The sequence below is a fragment of the Pleurodeles waltl genome, chromosome 5, assembly GCF_031143425.1.
Source record: "Pleurodeles waltl isolate 20211129_DDA chromosome 5, aPleWal1.hap1.20221129, whole genome shotgun sequence".
Taxonomy (NCBI): Eukaryota; Metazoa; Chordata; class Amphibia; order Caudata; family Salamandridae; genus Pleurodeles; species Pleurodeles waltl.
In genome coordinates this window covers 1,341,099,142-1,341,124,740 of record NC_090444.1, presented here as the reverse complement: position 1 = coordinate 1,341,124,740, position 25,599 = coordinate 1,341,099,142, and the positions used below count along the sequence as shown (strand labels likewise).

Sequence of the window (25,599 nt, the reverse complement as noted above, 5' to 3'; positions counted from 1 at the left end):
GGTGAGTCAAATTGTGGAGAAAAGTGTCCTGGCGCTGATGGCGTTAGGGCTGCAGTGTGAAGCAGGACGATGTGACATGCAGTGCCCACAAGTCACAGTGCAGGCAGCGGCTTGGTGATGACATCCTGCGGCGTCGGTGAGACCAGGGCTGTGGAGTTAAACGGGGTGGTGCGGCGTGCGGTGTCTCCAGGTCGCGGTGCAGGCATCAGCGTTGTAGTTGCTGAAGCTGTAATCAGTAGGCCCAAGGCAGCAGTATGACACGGGACGGGCTCTGTGCAGTACCCATATGGCGCAGTGCAGATAGGGGCATCTGTTGATGATGCCGGAGTCCATGCCGCTGGCGTCAGTAGACCTGGGCTGCATTGCAGGACGGTGCTTCGTGTACCTCACGAGTGGTGTACTCAGGCCACGGTGCAGGTAGCGGTGGCGGTGTCAGCGTAGAGTGGAGTTGTCAGGGATACCAAGGCTGCAGTGTGAGCAAGGTGATGCGGAGTACGAAGCCCACAGGTCACGGTGCAAGCAGCGGCTCGGTGACAGCATCCGGTGCCGGTGGCGGTGAGACCAGGATTGCAGTGCGAAGCGGGGCACGGCTACATGTGGCGTCATCAGGTCACAGTGCAGGCAGCGGCATCGTTGACGGCGTTCTGGTGGCTTTTCTTCTGTTGCAGCACAAAACACACAGTTCCCAGTGCTGTAGGCAGATGAATATGAAGTCTTTGATATCCCTGAGACTTCCACTGGAGGCAAGCTCTACTTCAACCCCTTGGAGAAACTTTGCAAGCAGGGTACACAGCAAAGTCCAGTCTTTGTCCTCTTTAAGGCCAAAGCAGCAACTGCAGGCCAACCCAGCAAAGCACACACAGCAAAGAAACAGTACCCCTCCATCAGCTCTTCAGCTCTTCTCCTTGGCAGAGGTTCCTCTTGATCCAGAAGTGTTCTAAAAGTCTAGGTTTTTGAGTCCACTACTTATCCTCAATTCTGCCCTTGAAGTAGGCAAACTTCAAATGAAAGTCCCTGGTGTTAACAAAAGCCTGCCTTGCCTAGGCCTGGCCCCAGACACACACCAGGGAGTTGAAGACTGTATTGTGTGAGGCCAAGATAAGCCCTTTCAGGTGCAGGTGTCGGCTCCTCCCTCCTCTCTCTAGCCCAGGAAGACTCATCAGGATATGCAGGACACACCTCAGCTGCCTTTGTGCCACTGCCTAGAGGGAATTCACAAACAGCTCAACTGTCAGTCGTGGATTCCACAGGCAGGCAGAGGTACAGAATGGTTAAGCAAGAAAATGCCCACTCTCTAAAAGTTGCATTTTCAAACAGACAATCTAAAAAACAATTATACAAAAAGATGTATTTTTAACTTGTGGGTTCAGAAACCCCAAACTCCTCATGTAAATCTGCTCCCAATGGGAAACTGCACTTAAAATATATTTAAAGGCTGTTGCCTTGATAACCTGTGGGAGGGATAGGCCTTGAAATAGTGAAAAACAAATTTGGCAGTATTTCAGGGCATGTAAAACACACCAGTACATGTCCTACCTCTTAAATACACTGCACCCTACCCGCGGGGCTACAAAGGGCCTACTTTAGGGGTGACTTACATGTAGTAAAAGGGAAGGTTTGGTCCTGGAAAGTGGGTACAATGGCCAGGTTGAATTGGCAGTGCACAACTGCACACACAGACACCTCAGTGGCAGGTCTGAGACATGTTTATACGGCTACTCACATGGGTGAAACAATCAGTGCTGCAGACCCACTAGTAGCATTTGATTTACAGGCCCTGGGCACATATAGTGCACTTTACTAGGGACTTATCAGTACATCAAATGTGCCAGTCATGGAAAACCAATTACCAATACAATTTAGACAGAAAGCGTATGCACTTTTGCAACGGTTAGCAGTGGTAAAGTGCCCAGTGTCTTAAAGCCAACAAAAAACGTCCAGAAAAAATAGGAGGAAGGAGGCAAAATGATGGGCATGACCCTGCAAAAAGGGCCTGGTCCAACAGGCCCCATCATCTCTATCATGCTCATCACATAACTCTCCCCTTTCAAATTCTATCCCATGCTACTTTTTCTGATAGCATGTATCCCATGTTCTAGCTTTTTCTGTCCCATTCCTCTCACGTGGGGCATCTCCCCTAGGCTACAATCTCCTCATTCTCTTAGATTAAGGAATGAAACACTTGTCACTTGTTTCTCACTGTCTCAGTTCCGCAGAGACTCTTTTTGTGTAACTAGGTGAACTGTCCCTTTGTTTCACTCCAACACTTACTGCAGCACCATTAACTTTCACATGGGCTGTACCCTTCTTACCAGTGACTTCCTATCACACTAGTTAGCATGATGATCTTGTTTGCACTCTAAAGTGTTTCTGCCATATAGGGGCCAGACAACCTCCCACACTCTTGCTGAACACTCAACCTCTACACTTCGACTTTGAGCATCACTCGCTTTATTTTGGCAATAGCAAGTTCAAATCTCTTCCTGTTGTCTAATTTGCTAACTGAACTTAACTCTTGAAGGAGACATCGCCTATTTAGCAGTTCAGATTCAGCTGGCAAAATCCACAACTGTGAGTGATCATGGTCTTGTCAGGATATCAGGATTCAACTACATATGGCCTACATGTTTCAGCCCTTAGCAAAGTGACACCCTCCACAGTCAATGGACTCAATATTGTAAGGTTATTTCATATTGACATATTCAGTATCTAGCTAACACTATAACTTATTAACGGGAAGTCTCTCCAGACTCTGTACTCCTACCCGTCCGTCATCCTCTGACTTTGTCAATTTCCTGAACTAATGTAAGCAAGAGAGACGCGCAACGACACACTTCATGCCTTGAATCGTCATTACTCTATGCTACACAAGTGAGTCCAAGTGGTGGTGATTAGAAATTAAAGGGCAATACACTAGGCAAGAGAAAGTACTCTCATTAGCCTTAGCAGTATGTGCGCACAACTACATCAGAGGACAAAATACCTATGAAATAACAAACACTTGCAATTTGTATTTATCTATTGCATAATTAAAAATAATTGCAATCAGCAAAGAAGATAAAATAATTAGCATATAAAATGCGCCATAAAACATCTAAAAAAACTAATTTCTGCAGTGATTTTTAAAAGCAAGGATTAAAAAACAATGATGCTGTAACCCAATTCTACGGGGCCAGAGAGCAGAGAAAGCACTCACCGGCTCCATACCGCCCATTAAGGTTCTGTATCCACCCACTTACTGTTTTGTTTTACCTGCTCAAGGGACTAGCTGACAAGAAAAGGTTGGATGCTTTTTAAGGTGCCTTACCGGAGGGCAGTCACTAGATAATTTAATCACAAAACTTGTCTTTCTTAATAATGCAGCCATATATGGCTGTGCTACCAGAGCCTTATAAGTGTTAATAGTTATCCCAGAATGAAATCGTAGTCTGAGCTTATCTTTATCCTTACTTCACGAAAGCAGCTTAATTTCTTTATTCATTTATTGCTTGTGCGGTAGTTTTTTTTGCCACAGGTCTTCTACCTGCTTTACTGCCAAAACAATTCTCTCCGACCATGAATTTGAGACATCCGGCGAGTTAATACCTATTTCTTCGCAAATCTGCGAGTTTAATGAATTTGGTTGTTTGTGTCTTAGCAGAGAAGCATTTTCGAGGAGAACCCAATCTTGTACTAATTCTCGCTCTTGCAAACTGCATTTCAATCTCATTTGCGCTGGTAAAGAACTTTGTGGCAGAGAGAAAAGGAGGAGGAAAACTTTGCTCTGGGCAATGTTCACAAAGTTGTCGAACTTGCCAGGATAAATTTCCAGACCAAATGCCAGGAAGGGTAGAAACTTTTCCTCAATCACCATAAGGAGTGGACTCCTTGTTTGGCTTTGCAATTTTGTAGACAGGGCTTGTAAGTTGGGATGCTATCCTTGCTTTCAAGGTGTTTAGGTGTAGGCGGTTAGACCAGCGCTCCTTCAGCCAGATGCTGAGGTATTTATAACTGCTGCTTCTGCCTACTGGTCGATACCCACAGAGCCATTACTTTTTCTTTATTACAAGCTTGCCAAAGATGACTACCTTGGTTTTCTAAAGGTTCACTGACAGCTCACTGTCTTACAATACTGCTCAAGGGTATTTAGCACCTTTTGGAGACCAGTGCCTGAACGATTCAATAGGATAATATTGTCTGCAAATATTAATGATGTTATTGGTTCTTGGTCCAGTTTGGGAGGATGGGAGGTGGAGGTATTCAGTTGTGTGCACAGATCTGCCAAGTATAAGTTGAATAGCATAGGGGCTAGCACGCAGCCTTGCTTGACGCCTTGTCCTATCTGGATTTTAGCAGTCACTCTTCCATTGCCACCTACTTTAACCCTCGCCCAGTTGTCAGAGTATAAAAGCTGTATTGCTTTTATGAACTTTGGCAGAATATTGAAAATGACTAGCTTCCTTCACAACCTGTGCCGATCGACTGAATCAAAAGCTTTGGATAAGTCCACAAAGCAGGTATACAAAGCAATTTTCTTTTTTGTGTATTTTTCAGCTAACATGGCTAGAGCTGTCAGGTTGCCAGAAGTGCTCGACGAGGGACAGAAGCCAGTTTGATTGAGGGGTATTAGATTTAAATTAGTTGCCCAGTCTTTCAGTTTATCTACCAGGAGACCCGCAAATATTTTTGCATCAATATTGAGAAGTGCGATCAAACAATAGCTATCTGGGTTCCGATAAGGGCCCTTCTTGAAGACTGGCTGGAAAATCTTGATTTCTATGAGACAGGCATTGAACATTGAACATTTTCCAAAGCTGGCTACTCCAGAAGACAGGATTGTGTTTGAATACACCTGCAGGGAGGCCATTTGGACCAAGCACCCCACTATTTATGCAGCTTTGAAATTTTCCCTTAATTTTTGGTTATTCAAATGTCAAGGGGTCAGATTCACTACTTGAAGTAGGTGTTAGTACCACCGCCTTCTGACTGTGGTGTAGTTTCGAGATATGCTCCATTCCCACCTCCTTCAGCACATTATTACTTTGGATTCCTGCGGCCCCCACAGGGGCTGGCTGTTCTTTTCTTTACAAGCCTCTACAATTTTGATCCATTCCAGTCCGTGTGGGCCTGTTTTGCTTTCCGGAATGCCTTCTTATATTGCTTCCTTAGTTCTTCAAAGGAGCAGAGATGGTTGCTGTCCAAGTGTGGCCTCTTTAGGAGTCTGGTTGTTTCGTTAAAATGTTGCCTTTGTTGCTTCAAGGTCTGAGTGGACCATAATTTTTTTACCTGGTAGCGGACCGGCCCTTGGCCATTGATTGGGACCTAGCTAGTTCCTTAGAGATGTCAACGCTGCCTCCTAGTTGGTGATTATGTCCACCTGGGCCACTGGAGCAGATAAGTTAGCTTCCCATATCTCATATTTTTCCATACATGTATTGGACCATCTTATACAAAGTAAATGGATTCCAGGGTCCTGTTCTACAATCTTATTCAACAGCGCCGCATAGTGATTGTTATACGCAATTTTTATTATTTGTGAATGATGGTAGTTTTCACATCTCACCTATATACTGAAGTACTTGGAGACAGCCATAGAGGCAAATATATAGTCTAAGGTAGACGCAGATTTGTGGATCAGGTTCATTGGACAGTCTTAGGTCTTTAGATTTAGGGAATCAACCATTAAGGGCACTCAGCCCTATTGCCTCTAAAACTCGTGAGGATGATCACATTTATCCATATCCTTGAAGAGTGAAACTTGTGGCAGGATACCCAGACTCTGATCCAAAGCACTTTCTCTACAACGTCTTTTTCCATGGTTAGCCATGTTTCGATTAAAGTCTCCCATGACGAGCCAGTAGGCATCCCCATACAAGGCTCTTAAAGATAGCAATTCATTTTCCATTATGTTTAGAAGTTGTTGTTTATGGGCTGTGTTGGGATTAATGTAGATATTTATATATTATGACAGTCATTGATGTCCGTTCCAGTAACCAATTTCCAATAATAACTGCTAACATGTGGCATGGTTGCAGGTCGATACTCCTTGCGTTGAAGGTTTTGCTTGTAGTTATATAGATTGATAGGCTGCCTTTTGGGAGACCTTGTGACTTTGTTTTTACAGTTGGACCTAAGAATTCTTGGAATGCAGCTAGCAGATTTTAATCTTTACTTGCCTGACCCATGAAAGCGTTTTTGTCTTTCCTGAGTAAAATGGGAATGAAGGATCCTTCTTCTGTTTTATGTTCCTTATTTGAGCTTTCTGCTGTTTCTCTTAATGCCCAGTCTAGACTTTCCTCTAGCTGCGCTGCTTCACTTGGCACTCCTCTTTGCTAGCTGTTTATTACCTCAGGGCCCTGTGGAACTGGAGGACTCTGCCTGCCTTCTCCCCACTGTTCTGATTCCTGTTTTAATTCAGCCACTATGGAGGACATAACTGACGGCAGCTCCTGAAGTTTGTCCAAAATAGGGTTGCATTGACAGTGGCGAGCCTGATTTACCGACCCCTGTCATTCTCTATATCAGCCAGTGCTCCTCTGTAGGAAAGTACCATCTTGCCTGGCATGTTACCCCCATTTTTCACTGTATATATGTTGTTTTAGTTGTATGTGTCACTGGGACCCTGCCAGCCAGGGCCCCAGTGCTCATAAGTGTGCCTGAATGTGTTACCTGTGTTATGACTAACTGTATCACTGAGGCTCTGCTATTCAGAACCTCAGTGGTTATGCTCTCTCATTTCTTTCCAAATTGTCACTAACAGGCTAGTGACCAATTTCACCAATTCACATTGGCATACTGGAACACCCTTATAATTCCCTAGTATATGGTACTGAGGTACCCAGGGTATTGGGGTTCCAGGCAATCCCTATGGGCTGCAGCATTTCTTTTGCCACCCATAGGGAGCTCTGACAAATACTACACAGGCCTGCCACTGCAGCCTGAGTGAAATAATGCACACATTATTTCACAGCCATTTTCACTGCACTTAAGTAACTTATAAGTCACCTATATGTCTAACCTTTACCTGGTAAAGGTTAGGTGCAAAGTTACTTAGTGTGTGGGCACCCTGGCACCAGCCAAGGTGCTCCCACATAGTTCAGGGCAAATTCCCCGGACTTTGTGAGTGCGGGGACACCATTACACACGTGCACTACACATAGGTCAATACCTATGTGTAGCTTCACAATGGTAACTCCGAATATGGCCATGTAACATGTCTAAGATCATGGAATTGCCCCCTCTATGCCATCCTGGCATTGTTGGCACAATCCCATGATCCCACGGGTCTGTAGCTCAGACCCGGGTACTGCCAAACTGCCTTTTCAGGGGTTTCACTGCAGCTGCTGCTGCTGCCAACCCCTCAGACAGGTTTCTGCCCTCCTGGGGTCCAGCCAGGCTTGGCCCAGGAGGGCAGAACAAAGGACTTCCTCAGAGAGAGGGTGTTACACCCTCTCCCTTTGGAAAAAGGTGTTAAGGCAGGGGAGGAGTAGCCTCCCCCAGCCTCTGGAAATGCTTTCATGGGCACAGATGGTGCCCATTTCTGCATAAGCCAGTCTACACCGGTTCAGGGACCCCTCTGCCCTGCTCTGGCGCGAAACTGGACAAAGGAAAGGGGAGTGACCACTCCCCTGGCCTGCACCTCCCCTGGGAGGTGCCCAGAGCTCCTCCAGTGTGCTCCAGACCTCTGCCATCTTGGAAACAGAGGTGCTGCTGGCACACTGGACTGCTCTGAGTGGCCAGGGCCAGCAGGTGACGTCAGAGACTCCTTCTGATAGGCTCCTTCAGGTGTTGCTAGCCTATCCTCTCTCCTAAGTAGCCAAACCCTCTTTTCTGGCTATTTAGGGTCTCTGCTTTGGGGAATTCCTTAGATAACGAATGCAAGAGCTCATCAGAGTTCCTCTGCATCTCTCTCTTCACCTTCTGCCAAGGAATCGACTGCTGACCGCGCTGGAAGCCTGCAAAACTGCAACAAAGTAGCAAAGACGACTACTGCAACTCTGTAACGCTGACCCTGCCGCCTTCTCGACTGTTTTCCTGGTGGTGCATGCTGTGGGGGTAGTCTGCCTCCTCTCTGCACTAGAAGCTCCGAAGAAATCTCCCGTGGGTCGACAGAATCTTCCCCCTGCTACCGCAGGCACCAAAGAACTGCATCACCGGTCCCCTGGGTCTCCTCTAAGCACGACGAGCGAGGTCCCTTGAATCCAGCAACTGTGTCCAAGTGACTCCCACAGTCCAGTGACTCTTCAGTCCAAGTTTGGTGGAGGTAAGTCCTTGCCTCCCCACGCCAGACTGCATTGCTGGGAACCGCGACTTTTGCAGCTACTCCGGCCTCTGTGCACTTCTGGCGAAAATCCTTTGTGCACAGCCAAGCCTGGGTCCACGGCACTCTAACCTGCATTGCACGACTTTCTAAGTTGTCCTCCGGCGGCGTGGGACTCCTTTGTGCAACTTCAGGTGAGCACCGTTTCACTCCTCTTCGCAGTGACTGTTCCGGCACTTCTGCGGGTGCTGCCTGCTTCTGAGAGGGCTCCTTGTCTTGCTCGATGCCCCCTCTGTCCCCAGACGCAATTGGCGACATCCTGGTCCCTCCTGGGCCACAGCAGCATCCAAAAACCCTAACCGCACGATTTGCAGCTAGCAAGGCTTGTTGGCGGTCTTTCGGCGGGAAAACACTTCTGCACGACTCTCCACGGTGTGGGGGATCCATCCTCCAAAGGGGAAGTCTCTAGCCCTTGTCGTTCCTGCAGAATCCTCAGCTTCTACTGACCAGTAGCAGCTTCTTTGCACCCACAGCTGGCATTTCCTGGGCATCTGCCTATCTCCGACTTGCTTGTGACTTTTGGACTTGGTCCCCTTGTTCCACAGGTACCCTCGACTGGAAATCCATCGCTGTTGCATTGCTGGTTTGTGTCTTTCCTGCAGAATTCCCCTATCACGACTTCTATGTCCTTTGGGGAACTTTAGTGCACTTTGCACTCACTTTTCAGGGTCTTGGAGTGGGCTATTTTTCTAACCCTTACTATTTTCTAATAGTCCCAGCGACCCTCTACAAGGTCACATAGGTTTGGGGTCCATTCGTGGTTCGCATTCCACTTTTGGAGTATATGGTTTGTGTTGCCCCTATCCCTATGTGTCCCCATTGCATCCTATTGTAACTATACATTGTTTGCACTGTTTTCTAAGACTATACTGCATATTTTTGGTATTGTGTACATATATCTTGTGTATATTTGCTATCCTCATACTGCGGGTACACTCTGAGATACTTTGGCATATTGTCATATAAATAAAGTACCTTTATTTTTAGTATTTCTGTGTATTGTGTTTTCTTATGATATTGTGCAAGTGACACTAGTGGTACTGTAGGAGCTTCACTCGTCTCCTAGTTCAGCCTAAGCTGCTCTGCTAAGCTACCATTATCTATCAGCCTAAGCTGCTAGACACCCTATACACTAATAAGGGATACCTGGGCCTGGTGCAAGGTGTAAGTACCCCTTGGTACTCACTACAAGCCAGTCCAGCCTCCTACATTGGTTGTGCAGCGGTGGGATAAGTACTTTGCAACTACTTACCACTTTTGTCACTGTACTTTTCATAAGAGAAAAATATACAAAACAAGTTCAGTGTATGTAAACCTAACCAAAAAGTTTTGCATTTCCTCTTTTCACTCTTTTTTAAGTGCGGAAAAGTACCTCTAAACTTTCTAAAAAGTTCTTTAAAAAGTTTTTAAAGTTTTTTTTCTGTCTTTCCAAAAGTTCTGAAAAACTTTTTCTTCACTTTTTCTATCACTTAAACTCTTTCTAAAATGTCTGGCACAGGCCAAACTGTTGATCTGTCCAAACTTGCTTATGATAACCTTAGCTGGAAAGAAGCAAGGAGTCTCTGCATAGATAGAGGTTTAAGTGTAAGGAAGAATCCCTCAAGAGAACTGTTAGTGAATATGCTTGTTGAACAGGATAAGGCCCAAGCTGGCACTCCTGTTGAAAAGTTAGCTGATGGTTCCCAATCTGACCCTGGGGCACCCCTAGCTAAAGAGTTAGAGAGGAAACTTCCTAGCCTGTCCCTTAGCAGACAACCTAGCATAGCTGGTACTGAGGTTGAGTCACATCATTCTGATAGTGTGGTCTCACATCACAGTAAGAGTATTCACTCTCACCATAGTAGAAATGCTGTTTCTATTAGCCAGGCTGTTAGGGTGCCATCTGTTAGGGCCAGGTCTCCTTCTGTTCAATCTCAGCATACTTCTGTTTCTAGACATGCCTCTCCCACCCACCCTGATGACAAAATGTTAGAAAGGGAGCTCAATAGATTGAGAGTGGAACAATCCAGGCTGAAGCTCAAGCAGCAACAGCTGGATTTAGATAGGCAGTCTTTAGAAGTAGAAAAAGAAAGACAGAAATTGGGTTTAGAAACCCATGGTGGCAGCAGCAGTATTCCCCATAGTCATCCTGCAAGAGAGCACGATTCAAGGAATCTGCACAAGATAGTTCCCCCTTATAAGGAGGGGGATGACATTAACAAGTGGTTTGCTGCACTTGAGAGGGCCTGTGTTGTACAGGATGTCCCTCAAAGGCAGTGGGCTGCTATCCTATGGCTATCATTTAGTGGAAAGGGTAGGGATAGGCTCCTTACTGTGAAAGAAAGTGATGCCAATTATTTCACTATTCTTAAGAATGCACTCCTGGATGGTTATGGCTTAACCACTGAACAGTACAGGATGAAGTTCAGAGAGACCAAAAAGGAGTCTTCACAAGACTGGGTTGATTTTGTTGACCATTCAGTGAAGGCCTTGGAGGGGTGGTTACATGGCAGTAAAGTTACTGATTATGAAAGCCTGTATAACTTGATCCTGAGAGAGCATATTCTTAATAATTGTGTGTCTGATTTGTTGCACCAGTACTTGGTGGACTCTGATCTGACCTCTCCCCAAGAATTGGGAAAGAAGGCAGACAAATGGGTCAGAACAAGGGTGAACAGAAAAGTTCATACAGGGGGTGACAAAGATGGCAATAAGAAGAAGGATGGTAAGTCTTCTGACAAGGGTGGGGACACATCTAAAAATGAGTCTTCATCAGGCCCACAAAAACACTCTGGTGGGGGTGGTGGGCCCAAATCCTCTTTAAATCAAAACAAAGAAAAGAAACCATGGTGCTATTTATGTAAAATAAAAGGCCATTGGACAACAGATCCCAGTTGACCAAAGAAAAGCACCAAGTCTCCTACCACTACAACCCCTACTGCTACACCTAGTGTCCCTACTAATAGCAGTGGTGGTGGGAGCAAACCTACTAATAGCCAATCCAAGGGAGTAGCTGGGCTCACTATTGGTAACTTAGTTGGGGTTGGTCTGATTAGGGAGACCACAGAGGCTGTGTTAGTCTCTGAGGGGGCTATTGATTTAGCCACCTTGGTTGCTTGTCCCCTTAACATGGATAAGTACAAGCAATTACCCCTAATAAATGGTGTTGAGGTTCAGGCCTACAGGGACACTGGTGCCAGTGTTACAATGGTAATAGAGAAACTGGTCCACCCTGAACAACACCTACTTGGTCACCAGTACCAAGTAACCGATGCTCACAACAACACACTTAGCCACCCCATGGCTGTTGTAAATCTCAACTGGGGGGGGGGGTTACTGGTCCAAAGAAGGTTGTGGTAGCCTCAGATTTACCTGTAGACTGTCTACTCGGAAATGATTTGGAGACATCAGCTTGGTCAGATGTAGAGTTGGAGGCCCATGCAGCAATGCTGGGCATTCCAGGGCATATTTTTGCTTTAACCAGGGCTCAGGCCAAAAAGCAAAAAGGACAGGGTGACTTGGATCCTGGAACAATGGACCAAGTGCTCCCTAAAGCTAGGGCTAGTAGAAGTAAAGCACTACCTACTGTCCCTCCCTCTACAGTGGATTCTACTTCTGAGGAAGAAGAATTTCCACCCTGTGCAGAACCTACACCAGAGGAGCTGGAAGCAGACACTGCTGAGCTTTTGGGTGAAGGGGGGCCTGCCAGGGAGGAGCTGAGTGTGGCACAGCAGACCTGTCCCACACTAGAGGGTCTAAGACAGCAAGCTGTCAAACAAGCAAATGGGGATGTCAGTGACTCTCACAGAGTTTACTGGGAGGACAACCTCTTGTACACTGAAGCAAGGGATCCAAAACCTGGAGCTGCCAGGAGATTGGTGATTCCTCAGGAGTACAGAAAGTTCCTCCTAACTCTTGCTCACGACATTCCCCTTGCTGGACATTTGGGGCAAATGAAAACTTGGGACAGGCTTGTTCCCTTGTTTCATTAGCCTAGAATGTCTGAGGACACAAAAGATTTTTGTAAGTCCTGTGAAACCTGTCAAGCCAGTGGCAAGACAGGTGGCACCCCAAAGGCACCTCTTATTCCACTGCCTGTGATTGGGGTTCACTTTGAAAGGGTAGGGGTTGACATAGTTGGCCCCCTTGACCCTCCTACTGTTCAGGCAATAGGTTTATCTTGGTGGTAGTGGACCATGCCACCAGATATCCTGAAGCAATTCCTCTAAGGACCACTACAGCTCCTGCAGTGGCAAAGGCCCTCCTGGGAATCTTTTCCAGGGTGGGCTTCCCAAAAGAGGTGGTATCAGACAGAGGAAGCAATTTCATGTCTGCTTACTTAAAGGCCATGTGGAAGGAGTGTGGGGTGACATACAAGTTCACCACACCCTATCATCCACAAACAAATGGACTGGTGGAGAGATTTAACAAAACTCTCAAAGGCATGATTATGGGACTCCCTGAAAAACTCCGCAGGAGATGGGATATCCTTTTACCATGCCTCCTTTTTGCTTACAGGGAGGTACCCCAGAAAGGAGTGGGCTTCAGCCCCTTTGAACTTCTTTTTGGTCACCCTGTAAGAGGTCCCCTAACACTTGTTAAGGAGGGTTGGGAACAACCTTTAAAAACTCCAAAGCAAGACATAGTGGACTATGTACTTGGCCTCAGATCAAGGATGGCTGAGTACATGAAAAAGGCCAGTAAAAACCTTCAGGCCAGCCAAGAGCTCCAAAAGCAATGGCATGACCAGAAGGCTGTTTTGGTTCAGTACCAACCAGGGCAGAAAGTGTGGGTCTTGGAACCTGTGGCCCCAAGAGCACTCCAAGATAGATGGAGTGGACCCCACACAATTGTTGAGAAAAAGGGTGAAGTCACCTATTTAGTTGACTTAGGCACTGCCAGGAGTCCCCTTGGAGTGCTCCATGCCAATCGCCTGAAACCCTACTATGACAGGGCTGATCTCACCCTGCTCATGGCAACTGATGAGGGACAGGAAGAAGACAGTGATCCTCTTCCTGATCTCTTCTCTTCCACAGAACAAGATGCTCTAGTGGAAGGTGTTGTACTGGCAGATTGTCTTACTGCTGAGCAGAAAGACCACTGCATAAATCTCCTGGGTCAGTTTTCTGAACTCTTCTCTACTGTGCCAGGTACCACTTTTTGGTGTGACACACTATAGATACTGGAGACAGCTTGCCTGTCAAAAGTAAGATCTATAGGCAGCCTGACCATGTCAGAGACTCCATAAAGCAAGAGGTGCAGAAAATGTTAGAACTGGGAGTGGTTGAGCACTCTGAAAGTCCATGGGCCTCTCCTGTGGTACTCAGGGATGTGGAATTCCTATCGCCCGACGCCCTGGACATCTTGTTTGGGGTCAAGGGCAACAAGATTTTATGTTTACTTTGTCCTTGGGACAAGTAGACCCAACCCTCTGCAGCACAAACCCTTTGGCTGTTTGTTTACAGAGAGTGGAACTCTCTGCAGTTGAGGTAATGTGTTTCCAAGAGATAATGCTGTTCAACTTGTATTTATGGTTCATTATTTGAAAACCTTCATTATTAGGGTGAGTGCTGTAAATAAATGTTTTAATGTCACACTTCACTACTGACGTTGGTTCCAGTACAAAAAAAAAAAGTGTATACACATGTTTGAAATGTTTAGGCTATGAGGCTAAGTATAATGCTCCCAGAATGCTCTCTGATTATATGCAAATGAAGTGTCATTTAGTAAAATGTTTTGATGCATGCTAGTATTTCCCAAAAATATTTCTAATGGAAAATCAGTGTAACCATTTTCAACACGATTATGGGAAGCATTAAAATAAACAAACACTGACAAAGCCAACTGATCTGACATATTTTTATAAGTCTTTTAGTTTCATCAATGCGTATCTTGTTTTGACATGGCTTTTCTAACACTTTATTGTTGTGGGAGCTACCAGGTCCTCAACATTGTAACAAACACTGGCAAAAAAAACCCAAAACGTTTTTGAACCCTAAAAGCACATGTTGCCACCAGTGGCATAACAAAGGCCCCGCAGCCGCCCTCCAGGGGGCCCCTTCAGCACAGCACCTGCCCTGAGTGAGTCTGGAGAGGGGGCTCCTCCATGTTCTTTGCAAAGGGGCACCCTCCAGTTTCATTACGTCACTGATTGCCACTGTAGTTCCTGACACTGAACAAAACTACTTTGTGTGCCAATATGCTCCTTGTGGAAGAGAAGAATGCGATCACTCACAGTAAAGCCAGCCGAAAGAGAGAGAAATAGAAGTTTAATAAAAACAAAATGTCTTTGTTAACACCAGACCTAATTAGGGACCAAGACCCACATGTAGGTAGCTTTTTGCATGTCGCAAACAGCGACTTTCGCTGTTTGCGACGTGCAAAAAGCACATTGCGATGCACAAACCCAGTTTTGCGATTCGGTAACCTGGTTACCGAATCGCAAAACGGGTTTGTGACTCGCAATTAGGAAGGGGTGTTCCCTTCCTAATTGCGACTCGCAGTGCAATGTAGGATTGTTTTGCGAATGCGGGCGCAAACCAATCTCAGTTTGCACCCATTTCAAATGGGTGCTAACACTTTCACAAAAGGGAAGGGGTCCCTCTGGGACCCCTTCCCCATTGTGAATGTCACTGTAAACATTTTTTCAGAGCAGGCAGTGGTCCTGCGGACCACTGCCTGCTCTGAAAAAATGAAACGAAAACGTTTCATTTTTCGTTTTTGTAATTCATCTCGTTTTCCTTTAAGGAAAACGGGCTACATTACAAAAAAAAAAAAAAAATGCTTTATTGAAAAGCAGTCACAGACATGGTGGTCTGCTGTCTCCAGCAGGCCACCATCCCTGTGAGGCCGCCATTCGCAAGGGGGTCGCAAATTGCGACCCACCTCATGATTATTCATGAGGTGAACATTTGCGAAGCCCTTGCGAATCACAGATGGTGTCAGGGACACCATCCTACATTCGGATTTGCGACTCGCAATTTGCGGGTCACAAATCTGAAACTACCTACATGTGGCCCCAAATTCTTAAAGTCACAAAAGTGCACCCATGGTATATGTCGTACCCCTATAAAATATTTGTGAACTGTATTTTAGCATGGGTAAATACGCATGTGTAGATTTGCTCATGTGAAAATCTATTGAGCATTTGCAAGTTCATTTTCCCTCCAGCCACTTTCTTCCCAACCCTGGAAGAAGTTCTAATTCTGCCATTGTCAGGAGTAAATGTCCAACCTTTCTTATTATGGGAAAATATTAGAGAGAAGCTGGTGAAAATCTTTAAAACATGCAGGTTAGTAGGTTTGCAGACTCAAAGGCATTCCAGCCCTGGAACTATTGCTTACTGCTTCCTCCAGCCCCAGTATGCAGATCTGCAGAAAGGTGGAAAAATAAGGAAATTGCTACAGTAGGGATTGAAACTGCTAGTATTCAAGCCCTACTATGGTAGTAGCCCTGGCATAATCAGAGAGGCTATTATCAGAGCTCTTACATAATGAGATTGCTGCTATAATTTGGCGCCACACTACATGGCACCAAAGGGACAAGTAGATCTTTTTACAGGACAAGTAGATTTGAGAAGCAACCTGTCCCGTGGACAAGTAGATATTTTAATAAATTCCACACCCCTGGGTACTTGTACCAAAACCTCATTCCAAGGATGGAAAGAAGGAAATGCGGTTTTGTGTAGACTACAGAGGTCTCAACCAGGTAACCAAAACTGATGCTCACCCTATACCCAGGGCAGATGAGCTCATAGATACACTGGCATCTGCCAAGTATCTAAGCACTTTTGACTTGACTGCAGGGTATTGGCAGATCAAATTATCAGAAGATGCAAAAGCTAAAACTGCATTTTCAACCATTGGAGGCCATTACCAATTCACAGTAATGCCTTTTGGATTGAAAAATGCACCTGCCACTTTTCAGAGGTTGGTGAACACAGTCCTGCAAGGGCTGGAAGCTTTCAGTGCAGCATATTTGGACGATATAGCTGTCTTTAGCTCCAGCTGGGATGATCACCTGGTCGACCTATGGAAAGTTTTAGAGGCCCTGCAAAAGGCAGGCCTCACTATCAAGGCTTCAAAGTGCCAGATAGGGCAGGGGAAGGTGGTTTATCTGGGACACCTGGTTGGTGGAGAACAGATTGCACCACTGCAGGGGAAAATCCAAACAATTATTGATTGGGTTCCCCCTACTACACAGACTCAGGTGAGAGCCTTTTTAGGCCTCACTGGGTATTACAGGAGGTTCATAAAGAACTATGGCTCCATTGCAGCCCCTCTTAATGCTTAATGACCTCACATCCAAGAAAATGCCTAAAAAGGTATTATGGACAGCAAACTGTCAGAAAGCTTTTGAGGAGCTGAAGCAGGCCATGTGCTCTGCACCTGTCCTGAAAAGCCTTTGTTACTCTAAAAAATTCTATGTCCAAACTGATGCATCTGAATTAGGAGTAGGGGCAGTCCTATCACAACTTAATTCTGAGGGCCAGGATCAACCTGTTGCTTTTATTAGTAGGAGGTTGACCCCTAGAGAAAAGCGTTGGTCTGCCATAGAGAGGGAGGCTTTTGCTGTGGTCTGGGCACTGAAGAAGTTGAGGCCATACCTGTTTGGCACTCACTTCATTGTTCAGACAGACCACAAACCTCTACTTTGGCTAAAACAAATGAAAGGTGAAAACCCTAAATTATTGAGGTGGTCCATATCTCTACAGGGGATGGACTATACAGTGGAACATAGACCTGGGAGTACCCACTCCAATGCAGATGGACTCTCCAGATATTTCCACTTAGACAATGAAGACTCATCAGGTCATGGCTAGTCTTATTGTCCTTCGTTTGGGGAGGGGGTTGTGTAGGAAAGTACCATCTTGCCTGGCATGTTACCCCCATTTTTCACTGTATATATGTTGTTTTAGTTGTATGTGTCACTGGGACCCTGCCAGCCAGGGCCCCAGTGCTCATAAGTGTGCCTGAATGTGTTACCTGTGTTATGACTAACTGTCTCATAGAGGCTCTGCTATCCAGAACCTCAGTGGTTATGCTCTCTCATTTCTTTCCAAATTGTCACTAACAGGCTAGTGACCAATTTCACCAATTCACATTGGCATACTGGAACACCCTTATAATTCCCTAGTACCCAGGGTATTGGGGTTCCAGGAGATCCCTATGGGCTGCAGCATTTCTTTTGCCACCCATAGGGAGCTCTGACAAATACTACACAGGCCTGCCACTGCATCCTGAGTGAAATAATGCACACATTATTTCACAGCCATTTTCACTGCACTTAAGTAACTTATAAGTCACCTATATGTCTAACCTTTACCTGGTAAAGGTTAGGTGCAAAGTTACTTAGTGTGTGGGCACCCTGGCACTAGCCAAGGTGCTCCCACATAGTTCAGGGCAAATTCCCCGGACTTTGTGAATGCGGGGACACCATTACATGCGTGCACTACACATAGGTCAATACCTATGTGTAGCTTCACAATGGTAACTCCGAATATGGCCATGTAACATGTCTAAGATCATGGAATTGCCCCCTCTATGCCATCCTGGCATTGTTGGTACAATCCCATGATCCCACGGGTCTGTAGCTCAGACCCGGGTACTGCCAAACTGCCTTTTCAGGGGTTTCACTGCAGCTACTGCTGCTGTCAACCCCTCAGACAGGTTTCTGCCCTCCTGGGGTCCAGCCAGGCTTGGCCCAGGAGGGCAGAACAAAGGACTTCCTCAGAGAGAGGGTGTTACACCCTCTCCCTTTGGAAAAAGGTGTTAAGGCAGGGGAGGAGTAGCCTCCCCCAGCCTCTGGAAATGCTTTCATGGGCACAGATGGTGCCTGTTTCTGCATAAGCCAGTCTACACCGGTTCAAGGACCCCTCAGCCCTGCTCTGGCACCAAACTGGACAAAGGAAAGGGGAGTGACCACTCCCCTGACCTGCACCTCCCCTGGGAGGTGCCCAGAGCTCCTCCAGTGTGCTCCAGACCTCTGCCATCTTGGAAACAGAGGTGCTGCTGGCACACTGGACTGCTCTGAGTGGCCAGGGCCAGCAGGTGACGTCAGAGACTCCTTCTGATAGGCTCCTTCAGGTGTTGCTAGCCTATCCTCTCTCCTAAGTAGCCAAACCCTCTTTTCTGGCTATTTAGGGTCTCTGCTTTGGGGAATTCCTTAGATAACGAATGCAAGAGCTCATCAGAGTTCCTCTGCATCTCTCTCTTCACCTTCTGCCAAGGAATCGACTGCTGACCGCGCTGGAAGCCTGCAAAACTGCAACAAAGTAGCAAAGACGACTAATGCAACTCTGTAACGCTGATCCTGCCGCCTTCTCGAATGTTTTCCTGGTGGTGCATGCTGTGGGGGTAGTCTGCCTCCTTTCTGCACTAGAAGCTCCGAAGAAATCTCCCGTGGGTCGACGGAATCTTCCCCCTGCTACCGCAGGCACCAAAGAACTGCATCACCGGTCCCCTGGGTCTCCTCTCAGCACGACGAGCGAGGTCCCTTGAATCCAGCAACTGTGTCCAAGTGACTCCCACAGTCCAGTGACTCTTCAGTCCAAGTTTGGTGGAGGTAAGTCCTTGCCTCCCCACGCCAGACTGCATTGCTGGGAACCGCGACTTTTGCAGCTACTCCGGCCTCTGTGCACTTCCGGCGAAAATCCTTTGTGCACAGCCAAGCCTGGGTCCACGGCACTCTAACCTGCATTGCACGACTTTCTAAGTTGTCCTCCGGCGGCGTGGGACTCCTTTGTGCAACTTCAGGTGAGTACCGTTTCACTCCTCTTCGCAGTGACTGTTCCGGCACTTCTGCGGGTGCTGCCTGCTTCTGAGAGGGCTCCTTGTCTTGCTCGATGCCCCCTCTGTCCCCAGACACAATTGGCGACATCCTGGTCCCTCCTGGGCCACAGCAGCATCCAAAAACCCTAACCGCACGATTTGCAGCTAGCAAGGCTTGTTGGCGGTCTTTCGGCAGGAAAACACTTCTGCACGACTCTCCACGGTGTGGGGGATCCATCCTCCAAAGGGGAAGTCTCTAGCCCTTGTCGTTCCTGCAGAATCCTCAGCTTCTACTGACCAGTAGCAGCTTCTTTGCACCCACAGCTGGCATTTCCTGGGCATCTGCCTATCTCCGACTTGCTTGTGACTTTTGGACTTGGTCCCCTTGTTCCACAGGTACCCTTGACTGGAAATCCATTGTTGTTGCATTGCTGGTTTGTGTCTTTGCTGCAGAATTCCCCTATCACGACTTCTATGTCCTTTTGGGAACTTTAGTGCACTTTGCACTCACTTTTCAGGGTCTTGGGGTGGGCTATTTTTCTAACCCTTACTATTTTCTAATAGTCCCAGCGACCCTCTACAAGGTCACATAGGTTTGGGGTCCATTCGTGGTTCGCATTCCACTTTTGGAGTATATGGTTTGTGTTGCCCCTATCCCTATGTGTCCCCATTGCATCCTATTGTAACTATACATTGTTTGCACTGTTTTCTAAGACTATACTGCATATTTTTGGTATTGTGTACATATATCTTGTGTATATTTGCTATCCTCATACTGAGGGTACACTCTGAGATACTTTGGCATATTGTCATAAAAATAAAGTACCTTTATTTTTAGTATATCTGTGTATTGTGTTTTCCTATGATATTGTGCAAGTGACACTAGTGGTACTGTAGGAGCTTCACTCGTCTCCTAGTTCAGCCTAAGCTGCTCTGCTAAGCTACCATTATCTATCAGCCTAAGCTGCTAGACACCCTATACACTAATAAGGGATACCTGGGCCTGGTGCAAGGTGTAAGTACCCCTTGGTACTCACTACAAGCCAGTCCAGCCTCCTACATCCTCTAATAAGAAAGTTTAATCGGTCCAACTTGTTGTCTATTGCCATGGTACTAGTTGCCAGACTTTGCAGGATTTGAATTTGAATGCCGAGTTTGTATGTATTGAAGATCGTCACATTTGTTATGGCAGTTAAAGTTTCATTTAAGGATTTCCATCCTATCAAAAGCTGGACGTCCTTTGTGTCAGTGAGTTCTCTATTCTGAGATGTTTCAGATGCCTGCAGCACATTGGTCGAAGACTGGTTAACATTCCTTACTGAAGACATCAGGCAAACTCCCCCTTCCTCTGAACGCTGCTCCTCTTCTTTATTGAATACCTCCTCTAGTTCCTCCTGTGTGAGCGAAGCCTCACAGCAAGGGCTAGTTAGTTTCTTCATTGGCATTGGTGACTCTAAAGCCATTTTATCCAAGCTTCCTTCCAAGTTTCCTTCCATGTATTGGCCCTTAGTAGTAAATTCTTAAGGGGTCATGCCTCTGCCTTTTATGACTATGGTTAGAGACAGGGGGACTTCCCACTTCTGTGAGTAGCTTGCTTAATTTGACTGCACTGAATTTTTTGGCAAGAAGGTATACTTGATGCTGAAAGTTCTGGTGTTGACTCTTGTGCTTTATTGCTTGGCAGTACATTCTCCCAGGTGGTGCCCAGACTGACTGCACTGTCACTAAAAGATCTCCAGCCAGGGTGTGGTCTTGGGACTACCCCTCCAGGGAGAGTTCTCTGGCTGGCATTTTTACCCAGAGGCATGAAGAACTCATTGATGCATTTTCTCTCTCTATTCACCTTCCGATCTCTCCCTTCTACTGGCTTGTGATCCGCGGGTCGAGCTCATTTGTCTGCTTCATCTCTTGTGTTTGTAGCGCTACCTGTGTCTTGGGGGAGGGCCTGGAGGAGCACCTTACCATTCTCCCTTTCACGCGTCTCCCCAGTTTGTGTGGGGCCGCCTTCTCTCCTCTCATTAAATTATGCACCCTGTCTTGGGCCATCAAAAGGAGGGAACTGCAGGTCCTCATAATCTCCCCACACACTGCTTCGCCCCACCTGGGAGTGCTGACTGCCTGCTGATCGCTCCTTACTCCTGACTTGCTAAGAGCGGTGGAAGGGGAGGAAGTAGTTAAAGGAGTTCAGCTTGAGGTACTCCCAATGACAGCCGGACAGGGCAGGGAAGCTCACGTAGAGAAGCAAACTGCACCAGAACCTAGTCTGGCTGTCTCCACCCTCTCCGGGTCAACCCTCCGGCCACCCACAATAGCACAGTGACCACACCCTCTGCGCAGAGCTCGGCACTAAAGGCTTTTTCACGTCCAGTGGGTTAGTGATGATGACCGCTGTGCAGTACCTAGTTCTCTGAATCGTCTCCATAGAACCTCTGGTGGCTGGTGGGGTGGGGGACCCTCTCGAGGCCTAGAGGGAAGTTGCAGGTCACAGTATTACACTGTGCTACACGCACTCACACCTGTTTCGTTTGCACACCCGCATTTCAGGTTCTGCATAAGCTCACCAGCACCTCTCCGGGCATAGTCCATTTCCTCAGGTCCTTGGGTGGATGGACGTGCTAGCGGAGCTTGGGCTCGGCAGTCTCCCAGCTGGCTTCCTGGCCCCTGTGCTGTTTGAGTGAGGTCAACGGTGAGTTCAAGGGGCTTGGGCTGTGGGCGCTGCTCACACCCTTCAACCAAACCCTGCCTCTGCTGTCACGCCAAACCTCCCGTGTGCCCCTGCCTTGCAGGAGCCTGGAAGCCTTCCTGGTTGCTTCCAATGCCGCTCCTCCAGCTACATTCCACTTCCAGCCTAGAGGAAAGCGTCACCCTGCAATCGTCAACAGCTTCCCCCATAACAAACACTGTTTTAACGGTTACATTTTCTTTTTTCTCTATTTATATTTGTACTCACATTTACAGAAGAATATTTCTGAAATACAACTAGTTAGAGCTGGCCATCAGATTACTCATTGCCCCACATTTACACACCAGAAAATGCCTGAATAAGAATCGTAATGGGAACATAGAGATGTCTAGGGGTCACCACACAGTCTATTTGTCAAGTTTAGAGAGGTATAAATTAAGTTCTAAATAGCAGCTGCTTAAAGCCTGATTAAAAACATTAACAAAATAGACACCATTTTACATATGGAGCCAGCCAGTCAGCTACTGCTATTGCAATTCATTTAACCTCAGTGGTGCACAATTTACTCAGATCAGCCATGAACACAGGCAACATGTATGACCTCATGTGCAATTACTCCCCTTACCAATTCAACGTAAATGAAATTGTATTGCTATCTAGCCGGACAGCTGCCACCAGCGAGGTGGAGGTGGTAATTCAAGCAGTAAGGCAGGGCAGATAGGCCATACAGGCACACATATACACTCACCCATCTATATGCACACTTTTTCCACCTTCATGCCTTCACAAATATGCACACAGCCACCATTTGCAAGCACACACACACACACCAATTCACAGCAAGCACTCACAAATACACATTAATTCATACATGCAAACATGTATACACACATGCATCCAACATTAAAAACTGCAGCATTTCGAGGAGGAAAGCCTTGGTGGTTCTAAAAATGTTAGGATTGCCACCTGCCCTCACTAGTTGACCTTAGGTCAGCCAAAGAGGGGAGGCGACAGTCTGCTCCTCATCACACAGGTGAATGCGGTTGGTGAGACTGCTGACCCCACTCCACTCTGTGATTAGGTGTCAATAATAGGCACTGAGCCCTGGGCACTTCAGGGCTTAAAACATAAATGCTCAGGTATGAGGCTATCAGTAACGCTCCCCCTCGTCACAAGGGGGAGGGCCTCAGGCCACCTTGCCAAGCTGAAGAGGTAACACCAACAGAGCTGTGAAACGTCAGCCTGGCAAAGGTCAGTTTAGGCAACCTGGAGCCTGAACATTTAGGGCATGTCTAGCTCCTGGCTGCCTGACCTGAACATAACAAATGTGTGTCAGACTGACCTTTGCTCAGTCTGACAATCTTTATGTTTCCCAAAAAGTTAGAGGGTGAGGGGGTGGCCCGTCTGCCGTAAAGGACGGGATGCTGCTGCTGCACCAGTAAACAGAGTAATAAAGTTAACTGTTTGCAGAATTACTTGGAGCACCAATCAGACTCTGTTAATGACACAGTTCAGCATCAATTTTGTGAAAAGTATCGATTGAATCTACCGTTTAATACTGCATTTTAGAGTCTGACTCAGGCTACTAGGAGCTTGCCTAAACAAGATCCACACATTGAGAAATGTATGTTTGTGTTCCCCTGCAGTGATTGGCATAATGAGACCAAAACATTGACAGCCCCTTGCTGATACTGCTCTGTGATGGAAAACAATGCCAATCTTAAATATTTTATTAATTGTATCAGACTGCTTCATTGTCTACTCAGTGTCAATAATTGTTGCACTTTGTTATGCAAAAATGTGTAATGGTGATATGAAAACATTCATCAGATGATCAGTATCTTTCTGCAGGGCTTATCGTAATCTACCACTTATATGTCTTACATACAGATACATATTTATGAAACTTGCCTAAATTACTTTAAAAACATTTTGAACTCAGTGTTTTTTGCCGCATTTATAATTGAATCAGTGCCTTAGGCACTACGAGGTTCTGAATAAACATACAGTTATTAGAGGAGCACTGCACACCAAGAAGGAGGTGTACTAAACACATGTTCTTGCACTGCACTGGTGTTTGAGGTAGTCATATGCCTTATTGTCTTAGCCAGACCCATTCATAGGTTAACTTGTGTGTTTTTGCCTAGAGTGTCATACATAACATTCCTCCAAAATCTTGACGTTGGGTCGCACCCCAGGTATGAGACAGTATTTCTATCCCTTGAGGGGGAAAGAATGGAGGGTGGGGTTATGCTCTCTCCCATGGCCCATATGTCAATACTATACAAATAGAAACAGTATCCTCTCACTTGCCATACAAAATAGTTCCAGTATTTGGGCATTCGGTTGGCTAAAACCCAGGTAATCTGACCAACCCTGTGATTTTCTGAAAACTGGAGAACCAGGATAATACATGGTGTTTTTGCTAGCATGGATCTCAATACACTTTCTTACGTAGAGTGCAGTGCCTAAATACTATGGGCCTCATTATGACTCTGGCGGGCGGCGGAGGCCGCCCGCCAGGATGCCGCCCTCCATTATACCGCTCCGCGGTCAGAAGACCGCGGAGGGTATTATGAGTTTTTCCCTGGGCTGGCGGGCGGTCTCCAAAAGACCGCCCGCCAGCCCAGGGAAAAACTCCCTTCCCACGAGGATGCCGGCTCGTAATCGAGCCGGCGGAGTGGGAAGGTGCGACGGGTGCTACTGCACCCGTCGCGTATTTCACTGTCTGCTACGCAGACAGTGAAATACTAGCGGGGCCCTCTTATGGGGGCCCCTGCAGTGCCCATGCCATTGGCATGGGCACTGCAGGGGCCCCCAGGGGCCCCACGACAATCCTTACCGCCATCCTGTTCCTGGCGGGCGAGCCACCAGGAACAGGATGGCGGTAAGGATTGTCAGAATCCCCTCGGCGGCGCAGCGAGCTGCGCCGCCTTGGAGGATTCTTAGGGGCAGTGGAAAACCGGCGGGAGACCGCCGGTTTTCCCGTTCTGACCGCGGCCAAAGCGCCGCGGTCAGAATGCCCAAGGGAGCACCGCTGGCCTGTCGGCGGTGCTCCCGCCCCCGTTGGCCCTGGCGGTTCTCTACCGCCAGGGTCATAATGAGGCCCTATGTCTAAAAACACCCAACCACTTCTCCCTTTCCATGATGGATAGCTGCAGTATTTGGATTTTGGGGTTGGGTGACACCAAGGAAACCCTACTCACACTGCACATTTCTGAAAACTAAAGACACAGAGAAATCCAGAATAGAGATACTTGCTTGTTCTAAGCATGCTCCTTCCCTAGTTAATGATTTAAATGATTTGCTTGTACCCAATTCCAGTTTGTGGGCAGACGGATGTGGAACCACCAGTGAACCTGGAAAGCTTAACATTTCTGCAGTTTACAATATTCTTAGTTCACCAAAGAGTTATTTGCATAGGTCGCTCATGTTTTCCCATGGAAACTAATCACTGAAAACAATACTTAGAAGATAGGCACAACTTTGGGTGTAAACAGTCCGAATGGTCCAATGAAATATGAGTTTGCATATAAGTTGGTTGGAGGGTGCAAAAAATGTTATCAGGAAGGTATCAAAAAAGAACACTGGAAAAGAGCAAAGAAAAAAATATTAATGTCTGTCCATATATTTAACAGCTTACAAATCAATCAGCACTATAAGGCAGACACTTCATTGTGAAAGGTATTTTAGTTTTGCATTTGCCAATGTCTTAAGTTCCATTTTCCCACCACGTGCTTGATTTTCAAGAAGTCACAGAAAAACAATTCCAAGATGACTTCCATGCATTCACGGTAGCCATCTCTGAATGATTTTCAGATGTCTTAAGAGAAATAATTCAAAGATGCCCATCATGCATGCATATGCAG

At 46.6% G+C, this 25,599-nt stretch overlaps 1 protein-coding gene across 2 annotated transcripts in view; it reads right to left on the bottom strand.

Annotated features, from left to right (window-relative positions):
* The window catches only part of CYB5R4 (cytochrome b5 reductase 4), a 1,010,997-nt gene that overhangs the window by 508,069 nt on the left and 477,329 nt on the right, over positions 1–25,599 (bottom strand). The gene's annotated exons all lie outside the window — the stretch shown is intronic.